The following is a 6,424-nucleotide window of genomic DNA, read 5'->3' as shown; positions in this document are numbered from 1 at the left end:
AGATCCGGGTTTTAGAATGTACTTTATGGTTTTAATTATACAAAAACTACATTTTATGTTTATATAATTTCTCGTCCGTATTCTTACAAAACAACTGTCTGAATTTTATTGCTTTTTTTATGTAAACCTCAGATATTTAACCATTTCTTTCTTCAATAATCAAACGTTCCTGATTATCTGTAGCTGCTTCTAACGGTGGCCGGGGACAGCCAATCGGAGGCTGGTGTACAATCTTTGCTCCGCCTCTATGCGGTTGCTATGTCTACTCCGCGTTTTGCTGTGACTGACAGGAAGATAAACCAATCAGCTTTGAGCTCGAGTCGGAGTCTGAGCTCTCTGTGAAAACTGCCTGGTGAAAGTCTAGCTACTACTACCAGACAAGAGGAGCAGGCGTGCAGCAGCAGCAGCGGCAGTAGCAGCGGGGCAGCCGTTGGTTTGACCGGGGAGGGGAAAATGTTCACCTTGTTGTCTGACGACTCTCTCTAGGTAAGAACATGGTTCCGGGTCTTTTAATTACTCGCTACAACGTGGATACAGGTGAAAATAGTCTTAGGAAACACCGACAAATGACGCTGGCGTTTTAAAAATAGCGAGCGAGGATACAGGCGCTTGTTTGACATTTGAACGGAGGGAAATTTTGCTAAGACAAAAAAAGAGAAAACTATAGTAAAAAAAAGCACGTTTGTTTCAAACTTATGAACACAATTTAATCTCCTGTTTGGTTTTAGAGCATCTTTTTTGTTAAAGTAGCCTTTAATTGTTTTATATCGTTAAACTAATTACGTCTGTGAGGTTTAAATTAGAGGTAATTTTGTTGTGTGATGCTGCTTTGCTGTGAGGTCCTGGGACAGCTGCTCTTCTGCCTGATTGTTTAACCTGTGAGGTAAAGCAAAAACATTTAAAGGTATTTAGCATCATTATTTTAATAAAAAAAAAACACATTCACTTCAGAACCAGTATATACTTTTTCTTATTAATGTTTTTAAAGCAAAAACAAACAAATATTGACACAGTTATCTAGTGACATCATATAAGGTAGCTGGTTAAGGTTTAGTTTATTTCCTTTGGGATAAATAAAGTCTTTTTGAATTGAATTGTTTGTTTTGGAAATAATGGCAAGGTTCAGATAATGTAAGTTGCTGGTTGAAAACAGTGGGATTTACCAAGATTCCATTCAATTTAGGGATTTAAGGTATCAATTAAATAAATCCAAAGTTTATTAATCTATCAATCGACTAATCATTAATTTATAGGTGGCAGTTTTTATTTCATTTTATTGTATTAAGAGGATTGTTCCATAACATGAAGGGCTAAATATTGTTTTTACAATATACTGAGTTACAAAAAAAAGCTCATAATTATATTTTGTTTATTGTGCCAGCTGTATTGAAAATACTGACCTAATACAGTTTTCTCACACAATGAACAAGAGATATTTATAAAATAAAGTGCATAAACTCACTCACCTCCATTTGCTGTGCTTATTGCTAGCATGTATTTTTCTTCAAATTATAAACATATTTTGTAATGCCCTTTATTTTATTATCCTTAAGTCACGTCTTTCTGATCACAGCAGGGATGTTTTGTTGCTCTGCAATGCAGCATAGCTAAATATGAGCAATTTAGGTGATAAATGAAGGCGTTAATCCAGTGTTTTATATTTGCAAACAGAACCACATAAAGTTAATTCTGAATCCTTGTCTCTATTTAACAGTATGTTTTCATGCTGAAATATGAATGGGTTAATGTTTCAGCTCTAGCATGCATGTCACTACCCGATCCGTACCACTAGCACGATCCGTACCCTCAGCTCATTTGTGTATGTCCAAGCAGATATTCATCCTGGTTTCCATAAATAATGTAATTATGGTACTAAAACTACTTATTTCTATCCTTAAATTACTAAAGAATGTTAATACAAAGCTTTAAGACATTTTCTATGACTTATTTGAGACAATTTGATGCTTTTTACATTTTCTTAGTTAAACTGTTTCTCTGTCATCATCAGACATGCTCAGAGTAGTCCCGCAAAATATGATTAAACCACATTTAACTCCATTTAGTTGTTTCTTTTCTTAGATGATGCACTGTATACCATAAGGTTAACACGAAAGGAAAAAATAAAACTCAAAAAGACTAGATTTATATTTAAATCCAAAGCCACAAAAGTTAGCCCCTGGCAGTAGCGTAGGATCCCATTTCCTGTACAGATTGGACACAGATGAGTGTTAAAAGAGAGGATTTTAAGACATTTATTTTCTCAAGAAATACATCATAAACATTTTACACATTATAGTTTATTACGCTTACTGTTTTTAAGAAGGTAAAAACATGATTTAGGTCTTTTTTACAAATCAAAATCAAGGGCAGCCCGGATATATATTTGGCTGCGAATGCGCAAATGAGCTGAAGGCATGGATCGTGCTACCGGTACGGATTGGGTGGTGACATGAATCCTAGAGCTGAAACATTAACCACTCCACATTCTAGCATGCAAATATTTACATTGTTGAATAGAGACAATGATGCAGAATTAACTTTATGTGGTTCCGTTTGTAAATAAAAAAACACTATATAGATAAATGCATGATTAGTGCTCTACCCCCTTTTATTTAAAAATGATGGCATGTGCAGGAAAAGCAACAGATCTATTTTTCATTCATTTATTGACTAAACAACATTACATATGATTACTTTCAATGTAATATAAAAGTATTGCAACCATTCAAGTTTAAACATTCAACAGTGTCTTATTAAACAGGGGAACAATGTTACCGCTGTTGTAAACAGTTTTGCGTAAAGCTAACGACTATATTTGTGTAATGGCGTTGAAGTCTTTGTGGAGGGAACATTTCTCATAGAAATGTTTAAAAGTTTAAGCATTTAAACATAAGGGTAAACTTTTCATCTGATCAAATGATTTTTCAACCCAACTTGAATTATTTATTACAGAAATTAACTGAGTACATCTGCTCTTATGGAGTGGGCTCATTTTCAGTGATACCTGATCTAGAACTTTCTTCAATGTTAGATCGTGCATCACTATATTTAATGTACACCTCTTCATATGTTATGGTTTCATAGTAGAGAGCTTATGCTGTGTACTACATATGGGCAGCTTTTTTTTTTTTTTGCTCTTTCAAAAGGCAGGAGCCCCAATTAGACAAGTATCTGCTATGTGTGTCTTTGTACAGAAATTATGTTTATAAGAATAAAGGCAGCCTGAATTCGGCGCAATAGTATGAAGATCTTACCCCTGATAATTATTAAATGTTAAATGTTATTTTACTGTTGACCCTGTAAATGGAGAAGGAAATGGAGCTATGATTTACAGAATTCACATTGAGGGTATCTCTTTTAGTGCTAACATGGTTTTCTTACAACCAAGTGGCAATGACTAAATTATTCACCATATTGTAAAGTTACAACAAGAAGATTAAGCATTTTCCAGCACTGCTAGCGCCCCTGGTTAAATGATAAACAAACCAGAGGAAGTGCTACTGAACAATCTTTACTTTATTATACACACTGGCAGCCATATTGGATACAAATCTTGGCTGTTTGGCAAGTTCCAGTTTGCCCAGTTGGTAAACCACCTTCAAAGGGCGTTCTTATTGCCATTTCAGCTTTTGGAATATAGTTACAAGAATATCAATTGTTTTTCCTTTTTGGTTGGTTTAAATCAACTTCCTTACTTAAAGGCACATTTTTTAACAAACAGCTGTAGATAACCTTAAGAATTGGCTGGAAAACAACCCACTGGCATACGTTAGAATACCAATATAACATAACATAAACAATCTAGTCTTATCAGAGATCTCTTAAAAAAAAATGAAAGTTTTAAACTCTCCATACATTGACCTAGGTATGGGTGCTAGCTTTATTGTTGATGTGAACCTAAAAGCCTTTTTAAAAAAAAGGATTGTGAGCTTTGCAAACTAAGTAAATTTAACTCATTTAGTTAAAAAAAAAAGCATTCAATAAATACTGTATTACATCTGCAGATAATATGGACTACTTTATCTGTTTAGTTTCACTGCTGAATGTTTCCCTTATGTAAATAATTATTTGATAAGTGTGTCCTTTATCACATAGTTTAATGTGGTTTCTGTTTTAGGCAGAAACGCGTTTCTGAAAAAAATGCTGTTTTATATTACAGAAAATATAATTTGGAGTCCATATTGTGCATTACTAACTGCTATTCTAAGTTTACATTGAAAACATTTAATATTTCTTAGACTCAGGTTAAAAACAGTTAGAGCTTCACAGCTACAAAATGTTAGTTTTTACATTGTGTAAATTTTTTTTGTTTTACATTTTTGATTAGAAACTGTAAAACGGTGGTGTTTTTACTAAAGTTACCACACCATGAGAAAAAACATACCAACTGATGTTTGGTGAGGATTCTGCACAGGACCATCAGATTAGCAATAAAGAAAAGCCGTATTTCATTACGAAGCTCTTCAGCTATCAGTGTGATGCAAGTTGTTATAAAAAAACAAACAAAACATGGTGTTGTTGATTTAATCAAAACTATTTTTCAAGTTTTAATGTTTTTAAAGGAACTACTGCACCTCCTGTTTGCACTGAAAATGATTACCAGACAGGCACTTTGAACAGCACGTTAAGCCCGGTTCTACCAGTCATAAATGGCACCTACAGACCAGCAAATGTTGTTGTCATTTAAGTCAACAACAGATGAAAAAAGAAAGAATCAAAAAATGTTTTTGTCAGCTAAAGTAGCATCACCCTACACTACACACACACACACACACACAGAGAGATTGTTTGATGAGTGGCAAATATGGGCAGGAATAAATGTACCTATCATGCCCTGTGCTCACCTGTGTCAAACATTTGGAGGTCCTTCAGAATTGGTGCTGAAGAAAGCATAGAAGGACTTTTGCTTTTGTTTTATTTTCAGTTGGTTTTTCTTTCTGCAGTGGAAATCTATGCTTTGTTAGCCATGATATTAAGAGTTAAATGGCACACTATATTTGACGTGCTGTACAAACTTTTTAGAGATTGACCAATACAGGTTTTTAATGGCTGAAATTGATTATGTTGACATTAGTCTAACCAATCCCTGATATGTTCTGCAGTTTTTATGTTTTTTTGGGGCTGATTCTTATCTAGACCCATTAGTCAGTTTCTTTTCTTCCATTAAGATGATAAAAGTGACACCACGATAACAAATGTTACTCAAGTCTTGATTTATAAAAAAGGAAACCTTTATTAGCAACTCGTGCTTGCATTTATAAATAAAACTAAACATAATAAATTATATTCATTATAAATTACTCTTGACACCCCCAACATGGACTGTTCTCCCTGCTGTCTTCTGGAAAGATACTTCAAAGCATCCCATGCAGGTCTAGCAGATTCCAGAATAGTTTCTTCACCACTGCCATTAGACTGCTGAATGTTGTATAAAGTTGGATTTAAAAAAAACCCTAAAAATAAAAACCTGAATGTTGGAACGTAAGGCCGTCCTACGTCCTCGTCCCATTAGCTATCTTTTTCTGTGCATGTTTGTGCACTTTCAGGCATATATGTGTGGTGTGCTACGGTTTCAAACAGTCATTGCAGCTCACCTTTCTCTCCGTGATTCTTTGAAAATGGGCGAGGGTCATAAGAGAAAAAGTGTCTACGATGTGTATGAGAAGAAAAGAAAGGCCTCAGAAGAGGCAGATATATCCTGGAATGCTTTGCGTGGAGAGCGCGCCTCTCAAAGCATTATGGGATTTGCTGTCACAGTGGTCTGCTGTGGTGGAAGTGGAGTTACATGGCTAAAGGGAAGCAAAAAGCAGTGATAATCTGTCTGAACGGTCAGTTAAGTGAGTTTGCTATAAAGTCCACTGTATAGTCCCTGCTCTATATAAGAGTTTGTATAGAGCTATGACAACAGCAGCTTTTTAACAGGGTGTGCACTAGGAAAAATGGGCTCTTGCACTCGTTTAATAAGCGTTCCCTCTCGGGATCGGGTACTGTACATGTGCATTTTTTTTTTAATTTTTTTATATAAAGTGGAGAGGGCAGGTCCTTTCAAAAAAATTGCAAAAATCCTCTACTATACGTTTAAGGCATTACTGTTGAATCCACTTCTGAATCTGCCAACTCATACTCGGCTTGGCCAAGAGTGATACCTCAGAAAAATGCTATAATCGGTCGGCCAATCTATCTGGCTATATTTATTGTTTTTATATGATAGTAATATTTGAATTACCTTTATTTACTTTAAATATGTTGCATCAAAGTCGAAAGCTGAAGATTTTAGTTTGATGGTTTCATAAAATGCTCTTCGCCTTGGTGAGTCTTTCTAGGTCAACATCAGTATCGGCTGATACCAGTTTCCATTGCTGCTGTTTGTGTGTTTCTGGAGGTGGAAGGGATTGGTGCTGAATAGTAGGTTTGTTCGTGTGTA

General features: G+C 35.1%; 1 protein-coding gene across 1 annotated transcript in view; it reads left to right on the top strand.

Moving 5' to 3' along the window:
- The first annotated feature begins 383 nt into the window (after positions 1–383).
- The window catches only part of LOC107091969 (F-BAR domain only protein 1-like), a 75,836-nt gene continuing 69,795 nt past the window's right edge, over positions 384–6,424 (top strand). Inside the window, exon 1 of the mRNA XM_015386224.1 lies at positions 384–486. The gene's annotated coding sequence lies outside the window, so the exon portion shown is untranslated. The remainder of the gene's footprint in view (positions 487–6,424) is intronic.

This window comes from Cyprinodon variegatus, unplaced genomic scaffold (genome assembly GCF_000732505.1).
Source record: "Cyprinodon variegatus isolate N-32 unplaced genomic scaffold, C_variegatus-1.0 Scaffold359, whole genome shotgun sequence".
Taxonomy (NCBI): domain Eukaryota; kingdom Metazoa; phylum Chordata; class Actinopteri; order Cyprinodontiformes; family Cyprinodontidae; genus Cyprinodon; species Cyprinodon variegatus.
The sequence above is the reverse complement of the archived record's forward strand: the minus strand, read 5'-3'. Positions and strand labels throughout refer to the sequence as shown.